Source organism: Lissotriton helveticus, chromosome 7 (genome assembly GCF_964261635.1).
Source record: "Lissotriton helveticus chromosome 7, aLisHel1.1, whole genome shotgun sequence".
NCBI lineage: Eukaryota > Metazoa > Chordata > Amphibia > Caudata > Salamandridae > Lissotriton > Lissotriton helveticus.
The window spans coordinates 1171105283-1171117784 of NC_136068.1; the positions used below are offsets into that span (position 1 = coordinate 1171105283).

At 49.4% G+C, this 12502-nt stretch overlaps 1 protein-coding gene across 1 annotated transcript in view; it reads right to left on the bottom strand.

The window, feature by feature from the left end:
* Positions 1 to 261: 261 nt before the first annotated feature.
* Positions 262 to 12502, bottom strand: part of APOH (apolipoprotein H) — a 570693-nt gene continuing 558452 nt past the window's right edge. Inside the window, exon 9 of the mRNA XM_078654312.1 lies at positions 262 to 877. The gene's annotated coding sequence lies outside the window, so the exon portion shown is untranslated. The remainder of the gene's footprint in view (positions 878 to 12502) is intronic.

A 12502-nucleotide genomic window follows, 5' to 3' on the forward strand; every position in this document is an offset into this window, starting at 1 on the left:
ATCTTTACCTGAATCAATTTCTTGTGAACCACTTACAAAGTACAGTACAGTCTCCATCACTCATAGGAAGGATGATTCAATTAATCAATATTCAAACAAATACTTATACCTTGCAATGACTTATGCTCAGAAAGGGGAGGATAGAGAGAAAAGAACATTGGCACTTACACAGAAATATAGTTACCTAGGATGGTGTCAAAACCAACCCCCTGGCCAAGGTGTTGGGAATGGTCCCCGAGAAAGATCAGGCGACAAAGGCTTCATGACAGGACCGATTACCTCTCTACCGCCAACGCTTGTGTAGCACCCCTCTCTGACACACTCTTCCCCTTCGAGATTCTTCCGCGATCTTCTTCTAAGTAAATTAATTTAGGATAAATGGTTCTGCATTCGATTCTTCTTCAGCATCTCTCGTCACTCCGACAGCATCCCGAGCTCTGCATTATTCAGCAAATCTCCGTCTAACTAACTAAGACTACCTCAATTACACTCTTTGAGATTCTTGTACCACCCATTAATGTTTCCATATCTTAAAAATACTAACTCTGATTGGACAGGCAAGGAGAGATGATCATTACACCATGATTATTTGTCATCTTAGTCTATTAGCCTATTGTTCAAAAATCCAACCCCTTAATTTTTATTCAAAAATCTTTATTCCCATCTGTATTCACATCTTATTAGAAACAAATTATACATTTTCCACGCATGTCTATTAATTCAGGAGTCTTCGATGCGGGTTCCCAAGTATGTATCTTTTTTGTCCTTGGATGGTGTTCATGAGTCTCGTCAGTCTTCCGGCTCAATTTCACTAGGCATGCGTGGAGGTCAGGTGGTTAACAGACTCTAGACTCATACGGAAGGCCCAAAATACGCACTAATAAAAGAGTTAAAAAGACAAGTGTTAATTTAAAAAATAAATGGTTTCACTGTATACCACCTATCTCTACTCTAATAACATTTAATTTATTAATGCTTTCCCAGCATTAGTAAAATAGCTTGTGTTAGTTTCAGCAAAGCAGATACTAAGCATGTGAGCTTCCACGCCGCCATCTTCATAGCGTTTGCTCATGCACAAGAAATTCCCTCCAAGCAACAGCTCGCCATACTGCGTAGGTACAGCTGACGCATGCATAATAAAGATTTCCCGTTGGCAGCCATTTTAGAATTTCACTCGAGTTACTTATTAGGAAACACGGAGGCAAGCTTCTCTGTCTTTTATGTTCAATGTGGTGCGTATTAGTTTACACAATATGTAATTAATACACTATTAGAAGTTAAATGAGAGAATTGCTTTCCAGCAAGTCTCTTTTCTATGAGTCCTTGCTCCATCATAGGCAGTCATGTTGCCTGAGTTTGTAGATTTCAGTATTCCTAGAATGTGTACATTGTTGCACCTAGAACCGGTATTCGGTCAAAATATCGAGTTGGAAATGCCGATTTACACTAATATTCCGTTTTTAATATCGTGACACAGTCATATCAACAGCAAAAATATTGTGGTCAAGAATATCGACTGTAAGGTAAAAAAATTAAATTTAAATATATGGAAGTCACTAATATCGTTTGCAAAAATATAGTTGTTTAAAATATTGATTTTTTAAATTAGTGTTTTGTACTTTAGTATATATTTTAAATGTATGTGATGTATTTATTGTATACATATTGGTTATGTAATTACATTTTGTGTTTTTTAGTTCTGTAGTGGGTTGTTTGTTTATAGGGGAATAGGGTGAAAAGTAATTTAATTATATTAAATTAATTCATATTTTTATTTATTCATATTTATTTAATTGGGATTTAATAATGTTAATTGTGTTTTACATTTTTGGGAATGCATTTTAGGTGCGGGTTTTGGGGTTTATAGATTAAAGGGTGGGAAGTAATTTATTGATAATTAGTTACTTAGAAATAACTTTATTTCGGCAATACAATATAGGCATAAAACTTATTCTACAAACACATGTACATCAATAGTTAAAAACTATCAACCAAAATGTAAATGAACATGAAAGATGAAAATAATAATCATAAGCTAAAAATATTAATTCATATGTATACACATAAATGTTACTCAGCCAAGCGTCTTGAATTACATTTTAAATGTCAAAGTAACAATTTGAGTTGCTCAAGGCCGATAAAAAGAACGAGGCTAGAGAAAAACGTAAAGAGATCAGACAGTAACTGAAGATGATGTAATGCTACACAAGGTTGTTTAAAATTCAATTTCCAGATAAGGGGGGGCAATAAATCTTTTACTTTCATCACTATAAAATGTACAATAGAATACAAAGTGAAGGTCATTCTGTGCAGATCGCTTCTCACAAGGGCAAAATGGGAGAGCAGTAATTGCATAGGTTTTGGGTGGGTGGCCACAATAAGGGGGATATCATTTAAACCAAATCTCATTAAAATATTTCTATGTTGCAGATTCGTAACAAACGATAACTTGGAGGAGTTCACATTAATTATACCTGGGGCATCGTGATATAGTCTAACTGTGGGAAGTTTAAAATTAGAGTCGAGCCCCCTCGCCTGTAGAGGGAACAATAAGCGAGTCTTCAGCTCCTTCTTAGGCATTGACAGGCTCATCTTCGGATCCTCATAAAGGTAATGTAGGCCAACCGCCTGGAGATTAGATTCAACATATCTTAACCATCTTATTTTACTTACACCATCTAATTTTAGTGCGTCATTTATTATATGTCTAGTCAGTGAAAGGGTTTCTTTACGCCAAACTGAATGCCACATCATAATGGGTGCAAATCGTATCAATAATATAGGGAACTCTCAACTCCATATGACAGTTATAATTAGAGCACGACGGGAATAGAAACCAGGTTTTTCAAAAAAGCATCCTCTATGCGCTGCAGTTTAGAGGCATCAGAGATGCCTAAACAGCTGCGCCATAAGAGGCAATTAATAATTAGTTGTTAATTAATATTAATTAATTGACAGTTAATTATGGTAATTGTGTAATTAATTTTAGGTGCAGGTTGTGGGATTTATAAGGGGAAAGGATGGGAAGTAATGCACAAGTTACTACTTGTGTAACGATATATCTGTAAGAGACATTAGTTAGTGATAGATTCCTTACCTTAGAATATCCCCAGGCGTCAGACTGGATCCGGAAAATTTTGTGTAGCAATACCCCTGCGCGCCGGCAGGCGTCGTCCGCGGCTCCGCGCCCGTCATCGGCGTCGTTAGCTCCGGAATGACGTAGTCGGAGTACTTAGACGCCGCCCATGCGCACTGACGTCAGTTCTGATACACAGCTTTTCCGCGCCAGATACGCAGAGCCATGATAGAACCAACACTGGTGCCATGAAACTAGGCCCCTGAAAGGGGATGACCTTAACCCTAGATATCGGTTCGCAGAACGGGGAGGATGGGTGGGTCGGTAAGGAATCTATCACTAACTAATGTCTCTTACAGATATATCGTTACACAAGTAGTAACTTGTGCATCTGAAAGAGACACGTTAGTGATAGATTCCTTACCTTAGAATAGATACCCGAGCAATACCAACCCCGGTGGTGGGTCTGCGAACCAATAATCTCACCAGAAAGTCCTGGAGGACGGAACGGCCAAAGAAGCCATCCCTCTGGACTTAGCTGTCCAGGCAATAGTGTCTTGCAAACGTGTGCAGCGAGGCCCACGTAGCTGCCTGGCAAATGTCCTGCAAGGGCACTCCTCGGCCCAGGGCAGTGGTAGTCGCCGTGGCCCGAGTGGAATGAGCCCTCAGTCCAACAGGGGGCTCCTTCTTAGCCAAGGAGTAACACGCCTGGATACACAAGATGATCCACCGAGAGATGGTCTGCTTGTGCACCGCCTTTCCCTTCTTAGCGCCCATGTAACCTACAAAGAGTTGGTCATCCACCCGGAACTGGCGTGTGCGATCCAGATAGTAAGAGAGCACACGTTTTGGGTCCAGACGATGGAGCCTCTCTTCCTCTTTCGAGGGATGCGGAGGCGGAAAGAAGGTGGGCAAGGTAATGGACTGCCCGATGTGGAAGGCCGTGACAACCTTGGGCAGGAAAGAGGGTCTCGTCCGCAACACAACCTTGTCTGGATGGACAGAGAGGAAAGGAGGTGTAGAAGAAAGAGCCTGGAGCTCACTCACTCTCCTGGCAGAGGGAATGGCAACCAGGAAAGCAGTCTTCAAGGCAAGAAGACGGAGAGGACAGTTATGGAGCGGCTCAAAGGGAGCACACATTAGGTAAGTAAGTACAAGGTTCAAGTCCCACTGGGGCATCACGAAAGGAACAGGAGGAAACATGTGTGTGATGCCCTTCAAAAACCTATTTACAATTGGGGACTTGAACAAGGAAGGCTGATCAGGTAGCCTTAAGAAGGTGGAAAGGGCAGAAAGGTACCCCTTGATAGTGCCCAGAGCAGAGCCCTGCTGGGCAAGAGAAAGAAGGAAGAGGAGAACCCTAGAAAGGGGGGCAGAGAGTGGATCCACAGCCTTTGCGGTGCACCATGCCACAAATCTGTTCCACCTGCAGGCGTATACCGACTTTGTGGAGGGACGCCTGGCAGCCAGAATGACATTACAGACTTCAGGAGGCAAGTCAAATGGCCTCAACTGTCGCCGCTCAATCTCCAAGCTTGTAGGTGGAGACTGGACAGGTTCGGGTGGAGGACCGTCCCCTGCTGTTGCGATAGAAGGTCCTCCCGAAGAGGCAGACGAATCGGGGGATCCAATGACATGCTGAGTAGCTCGGGATACCAGTATCTTCGTGCCCAGTCTGGAGCCACAAGGATAACCTGGGCCCGGTCGCGCCTGATCTTCTTCAGCACTCTGGGCAGAAGTGGTATAGGCGGAAAGGCGTACAATAGACCGCAACTCCACTCGCGACGAAAAGCGGCTCTGAGCGAGTGCCGCCTTGGAAATTCCAACGTGCAGAACTGATGACATTGCGCGTTCTCTTCTGTGGCGAATAGATCTAACCAAGGCTCTCCCCACTGCTGAAAGAGACCTTGCGCCACGTCCGAGTTCAGACACCATTCGTGATCCATCATGCACCGACGGCTGAGTTCGTCCGCCCTGGCGTTCAGAGAACCTGCCAGGTGTTGAACCACCAGGGTCACGCCCTGATGTTCCAGCCAATGCCAGAGGCGCAGAGCCTCCTGGCATAGGGTCCACGACCCCACCCCGCCCTCTTTGTTGCAGTACCACATGGCGGTGGTGTTGTCCGTGAACACCTGCACTACACTCCCCCTGACAGAGGGGAGGAATGCCTTCAGTGCAAGTCGGATCGCCCGCAGCTCCAGAAGGTTGATGTGGAGCTGGGACTCCGCCGGAGACCAGAGGCCTCTGATCTCCGCCTCTCCCATGTGGCCCCCCAGCCTTGGAGGGACGCGTCCGTCACAACTACGTGCTCCGGTTGGGGTAGGGAGAGGGATCTGCCACTGACCGAATCGCGGTCCGTGAGCCACCACTGCAACTGTCTTGCAGTGCCCTCCGAGATCAAGACATGGTCGGACAAGTTGCCGTGATGCTGGGCCCACTGAAACTTCAGGTCCCACTGCAGAGCCCGCATCCGCCACCGGCCGTGATGCACCAGAAGGATGCAGGAGGCCATCAGCCCCAGAAGCCGCAGCGTCAACCTGACCGAGACTCGGGATAAAGGCTGAAAGATCGGAATCAGAGCCTGAATATCCCGAACCCGCTGTTCGGGAGGATAAACCCAAAACTGCGCCGAGTCTAGAACCGCCCCGATGAAGAGGAGCTTCTGAGAGGGACACAGGTGTGACTTCGGCACGTTGATGGAGAACCCAAGCAAGTGCAGGAGGTCGGCGGTAGTCTGGAGGTGGCTGAGGACTGTCTGGGGCGAACCCGCCTTCAACAACCAGTCATCGAGGTAGGAGAAGACTGACACCCCTAACCTGCGCAGATGAGCTGCGACCACCGCCATCACTTTCGTGAACACCCGTGGGGCGCTGGTAAGGCCGAAGGGGAGCACGGTAAACTGAAAGTGCTCGTGGCCTACCGTGAACCGCAGGTAACGCCGGTGGGCCGGCAGGACGGGGATGTGTAAATTAGCGTCCTGCAAGTCCAACGCTACCATCCAGTCTCCGGGGTCCAGGGCAGCTAAGACCCGAGCCAAAGTCAGCATCTTGAACTTCTCCTTCCGGAGGAAGCCGTTGACGTTCTGTAGGTCCAAGATAGGGCGTAGGCCCCCTTTGCCCTTCTTGGGTACCAGAAAGTAGTGGGAGTAACAACCACACCCTACTTCTGGCCCAGGAACGTGCTTGATGGCCCCCTTGGCCAAGAGGGCCGTGACTTCCTCTTGCAGAAGTTGCAAGTGATCCCCCGACACGTGGTGGAATTGCGGTGGCATGGCTGGAGTGGTCGCCTCGAAGGGGAGGGAGTAGCCCCTTCGGACGCTTTGCAGCACCCACCTGTCCGACGTGACAGTGCGCCAGTGGAAGAGGTGATGGCGAACCCTGCCCCCCACTGGCGTCACATGGGCCTGAAAGCACGGACTAGGAGGGTTTTGAGGCAGGTGCTGCGGGGGAAGGTGTGTACTGGCCTTGCCGTTGTCCCCGACTGCCGCCACTGCGGTTTCCACGGCCGCCACCGCGCTGTTGAACATTCTGTGGTGCGTGGCTGGCAGCACGTGAGGGGGCACCCCCTTTCCGTGGCCACTAAATAAATGTAAACAATTCAGGCGATATTCATATAACTAATGTGGGAACTACATTTCCCAGATGACTTTGCGTGACGCACGTGACGCGCGCAGCGTCTCCAGGAGAAACGAGACAGATAAAGAATGCCTAGAAACGCCGCCGGCTACCTTCCCAGACAGCTCTGAGGAAAGCCAGGTTTACCGACGGACAGGTCAGTTTAAAAGCCTAAAAGAATGAATGTCAAGTCAAGTCAAGTCAAGTCAAGATTTGTATAGCGCACTACTCACCCAGAGGATCTCAAGGCGCTTGAGGGGGGGGGGGGTGTTCGCTACTTATCAAATAGCCAGGTTTTGAGTTGTTTTCTGAAGGAGAGGTGGTTCTGTGTAAGGCGGAGGTGGGTGGGGAGAGAGTTCCAGGTCTTGGCCGAAAGATCTTCCTCCCATGGTAGCTCTTCGGATGCGTGGAATCGCGGCGAGGGCTTGATTGGACGATCGGAGTTGGCGGGTGGGGGTGTAAAAGGTCAGGCGCGTGTTGAGGTATTTGGGTCCTAGGTCGTAGAGAGCTTTGTGTGCGTGGGTGAGGAGACGGAATGTTATTCTCTTGTTTACGGGGAGCCAGTGGAGGTCTCTTAGGTGATCGGATATGGGATTGTGGCGGGGTATGTCTAGGGTGAGTCGGGCGGAGGCGTTCTGAATTCGTTGGAGTTTTTTCTGTAATTTGGCTGTGGTTCCGGCGTAGAGGGTGTTTCCGTAGTCCAGTCGGCTTGTGACAAGTGCTTGGGTGACTGTCTCTCTTGTTTCGGTGGGGATCCAGCGGAAGATCTTTCTGAGCATACGTAATATGTTAAAGCATGATGATGAGACGGCATTGACTTGTTTGGTCATTGAGAGGGAGGAGTCTAGGATGAATCCCAGGTTACGAGCATGGTCCGTTGGTTTGGGTGCGCTGCCCAGTGCCAGTGGCCACCACGAGTCATCCCATGAGGAGGGGGATGATCCTAGGATGAGGACTTCCGTCTTGTCAGAATTCAGTTTTAAGCGGCTGTTCTTTATCCATTCGGCTACGTCTTTCATCCCTTCATGTAGGTTGCTTTTGGCGGTGTTTGGGTCTTTGGTGAGGGAGAGGATCAGCTGTGTGTCGTCAGCGTAGGAGATGATGTTGAGGTTGTGCTGGCGTGCGATGGGTGCGAGGGGGCTCATGTAGACGTTGAAGAGGGTGGGGCTGAGCGAAGATCCTTGTGGAATGCCGCATATGACTTCGGAGGCCTCTGATCTGAAAGGGGGGAGGCGGACTCTCTGGGTTCTTCCGGCGAGGAACGAGATGATCCAATCCAATGCTTTTCCTTGTATCCCGGCGTTGCTGAGGCGTTGTACTAGGGTGCTATGACAGACCGTGTCAAACGCTGCGGATAGGTCCAGGAGGATGAGGGCAGCTGTTTCCCCGTTGTCTAATAGTGTTCGGATGTCGTCTGTGGCTGCGATGAGGGCGGTCTCGGTGCTGTGTTTGGCTCGGAATCCGGACTGTGAGGGGTCAAGGGAGCCATTGGACTCGAGGAAGGCGGCGAGCTGACTGTTGACGGCCTTCTCTATGACTTTGGCAGGGAAAGGGAGGAGAGAGATGGGGCGGTAGTTCTTAAGTTCGGTGGGGTCTGCTGTAGGTTTCTTCAGGAGGGCACTAAGTTCGGCATGTTTCCAGCTTTCCGGGAAGGTAGCGGTGTTGAGAGAGCAGTTGATGATATCTCGGAGATGGGGTGCTATGATGGAGTCGGCCTTGTTGAAGATGTGGTGGGGGCATGGGTCGGTTGGTGATCCAGAGTGAATGGAGTTCATCAGGCGGATGGTGTCTTCGGTGCTGATCGGGTTCCAGGAGCAAAGGGTGGTGGTGGGGGGCTTTAGTTCGGTGGTAAGGGGGGTGGTCTGGTCGCCGAAGCTGTTATGTATGTCAGCGATTTTGCTGTGGAAGAATGAGGCTAAAGAGTCGCAGAGGTCTTGAGAGGGGGTGATGTCGTTGGAGACGGCGCAGGGATGGGTAAACTCTTTGAGGATGCTGAAGAGTTCCTTACTGTTGTGGGCATTGTTGTTATGTTATGTTAACTGTGTCTTTTATAGCGCTCGGCTACTCCGGAGAGTGTCCCGGCGCTTTTATTTATAACCTGTAACAGAAAACACAACGGGGCAAATGAAAAAGAGACCAGAAATCAAAAGAAAGAGAACATCTAGAGAACAAAAAGACAAGTTTTAAGGCCCTTCCTAAATGCTAGCAGGTTGGAAGTGCTGCGCAGTGACACAGGCAGAGTGTTCCACAACTGTGGAGCCAACAGCCTAAAAGACCGGCCTCCAATGCGTGCCTTTTTTAAGCGAGGAACCACGGCCAGGAACAGAGATTCGGATCTCAGGGATCGGGCAGGATGGTAGAAAGCTAACCTCTTTTGAAGATATTTCGCTCCAGAGGCATAGAGAGCCTTATGAGCCAGCGTCAAGGCCTTAAAAACTATCCGCTTCCGGATAGGTAGCCAGTGGAGTGACTGCAGGAGGTCAGATGTTCTGGCTCGCCCGCGTAGGCCAAAAATGGCCCGCGCCGCCGAGTTCTGGACCACCTGCAGCCGTTGCAAAAGATACTCCGGCAGGCCAAGATAAAGGACGTTGGAATAGTCCAATCTCAAGCCAATTAAGGCCTGAACCGTGATCTTCCTATGCAAAGGAAGAAACTTGCGGAGCATCCTGAGGAGGCCAAAGCATGTTCCCGTTAGGCCCAGAACCTGGGATCTTAACGTCAAGCCGTTATCGATCTTCACCCCCAGATTCTTGGCTGGAGGGAACATGTTAACAGGCCACCATTCCTGCCAATCTGGATCAGACCGACAACCGAAGAAGAGTACCTCAGATTTATCTGAGTTGCACTTGAGGCTGTTTAGCTGGAACCAATTAAAAACAGCCCCAAGGCACGCACGGATACTCTCTCCGCCAAAATCTGCTCCCTTCCCACACGTGAAGAGCAGCTGGGTATCATCGGCATAGGATACGATCTGGGCCCCAAAAGACTCCGCCAGTGCCGCCAAAGGGGTCATAAAGATGTTGTTGATTCGATCCTTGAATGCTGATTTCTTGGAGGATCGGATCAGCTGGTGGTGTTTGCGGGTGGCGTCCTTGAGGGCGGACATGTTGTCTGTGGTTGGGTTTTTTCGCCAGGTTTTCTCGAGGGTGCGGCAGTTCTTTTTGGAGTTCTTGAGGTCGTCATTGAACCAGGAGGCTTTTTTGCTACCTTTGTTGTTGTGATGGTTTTTCAGGGGTGCTAATTCGTCAGCGGAGTGGGTGATCCATTGTGCGAGATTGATGGATGCTTGATTAGGGTCCGATGATTTGGCAGGAGGGTTTTCGTTTAGAGATGTGGTGAGCTGGTCGGTGGTAATTTTGTTCCAGTTTCTGCGGGGGACTTGTTGTGGGTGGTGGTGGGTCAAGGTCCTTCTAAAGTTGAAGTGGACGCAGCTGTGGTCTGTCCAGTGGAGTCCAGTGGCGTGATTGAAGGAAACGTGCTTGCTGGAGGAGAAGATTGGGTCGAGCGTGTGTCCGGTGTGGTGGGTGGGGGTGTTTACCAGTTGTTTGAGTCCGAAATTAGCGAGGTTGTCCAGAAGGGTGGTGGTGTTGCTGTCGTTGTTCTTCTCCAGGTGGAAGTTGAGGTCCCCTAGAAGAATGTAGTCCTCAGAGGGGAGGGCGTGTGGACTGATAAAGTCGGTGATGTCTTCGCTGAATTGTGTGCGGGGTCCTGGTGGTCTGTATATGAGAGTGCCTCTAAGTGTGGTCTTGGGGTCGGTGTGTATCTGGAAGTGAAGGTGTTCGGCGACTGTGAGGGTGTCGTCTGAGCTGGTAGTGATGCGGATGGTGTTCTTGTGGACGATGGCGATGCCTCCTCCTGTTTGGTTGATGCGGTCCTTTCGGATGATCTTGTACCCGTTCGGGATGGCTATGGCGATATCGGGCGCTGATGAGGTGTTCATCCAGGTTTCTGTAAGAAAGGCGACGTCCGGTGATGTGGTGTCGAGTAGGTTCCATAGTTCAATGGCGTGTTTGTGGACCGAGCGCGTGTTGAGCAGGATGCACTTCAGGTGGTTGTTGTTTGGGCTCTGTTTGGTGGTAGTGGTTGCAGTGTGGGTCCTGATGCAGCAGAACTTGCAGGATTGGCAGGTGAAGGGTCCATGGGTGCGTCCTGGGGCGGCTTGGTGGCAGTTGGAGAGTCGGCCGGTGTTAAGTGCAGAGAGGGTTGCGGCGTCGTATGTTAGGCGGGTGGAGTGGATTTTACGGGGGCCAGGGGGTCTTGCGCTGGGCGCGGTCTAGGCACGGACGGGCGTAGATGGGCTTACCTTTGGCGCGCCTTCTGCGCGCATGGGGCGCGTCCGCGGCGTGTGAACACTGCGCGTAAGTGGCTCTGTCATAAGTAGAGAGTGGAGGGGGCGGAGCGAGGGAGGAGCAGCTGGGAGGCGGGAGCGGGGTGAAGAGTGGGGAGGGGATCTATAGAAGGTGCTGTAAGGAGCGGGGGTGGGGCCGCGAGGGAGCAGCGGCTGGGAGTGGGGAGGAGAAAGGGCAGGAAAACAACAAAATGGCAGCAAACAACAACAACAAGGTGATGCAGGGCGAGATCGGGCCACAGACACTGAATCAGGCAGCAAAATACGATTAGCAGCACAAATGTAGAGCAGAGGCTGGCACCCAAATTAATAATAGCAGCAAATGCACAGGCAGCAAATACGATGGCAGCAAATACCTGGACACAGGTACCTTCTTCATTGCAGCACTGAGCTAACCTGACACGCTTTCAGCGTTTTTAGTTCGCGGTAGCCGCGCTTTTTATAAAAATTGTTTATTGGCTTTTAAAATCGTTTTACATTGTTTACACAATTAGCGCTCACTCGCACTCTAATTTTGTTAAAGCACCGCTACTTGGGCGGGTCACTTACTGTTACTGACTTCCTCAGCCATCTTGGTGAGGCAGGGACACTTCACAGCGCCATTTTGGTGAGCGCTCCAGTCTTTAGGCGGGCTGAACACCAGCCCTATTTAAATCTGCCACTATTGACGCACAGCGGTTCGCGCAGCGGGCACGCCAGACTCACGCCGGAGTCCAGCTAGAGTCCTGCTCGTCTGCGCTTGAACGGGCTAGTACGGGATAGAGCCATGACTTTAACATCTGACTCCTGTGTCAGTTCCCTTTCATCAGTGGCCTACTCATATACTGGTGAGTTCTTAAAATCCTTGCGCCCCAATCTACATCTTGATTGTGCCCTCTGCTCGCTCCCGATTCATAATTTTAAATGTAAGGGATGTAATTTCCATACTGGCAAAATGTCTAAATGTAAGACAATTTTCTTATTGACGAGCAGCCTGACGCTTTGTTTCTCACTGAAACTTGGCTTCATGGAAGCTCTGGCCCTGACATTGTCATGGCAATTCCCGCCAATTACGCTATAGTTAGGTTGGACAGAACCTCCGGAAAAGGGGGAGACATTGCGATAATTTTTAAATCTACTTACATTTGTAGGTTCGAACCTTTCTCCCTGCCCGGAAGTGAATCTGCTTTATTCAAAATAACAATTAATCCTCAATTCACCCTATCGGGCCTTTTGATCTATCGCCCCCCTGGCAACTCTCCCACTTGGTTATCTTCATTTTCTGAGATCATAGCTCCCCTACTCCTGAGGGCAGCAAACTTTACTATTCTTGGTGATCCCAATTTGCATCTTGAAGATCCCTTGTGTACCACCAGCAAGCGTTTTCTAACGGATTTGGAGTCTCTCAACCTTTTGCTGTGTAATCATGGACCCACTCACTCTGCAGGACATCAATTGGATCCCATTCTTTCCAATCTTCAGTTT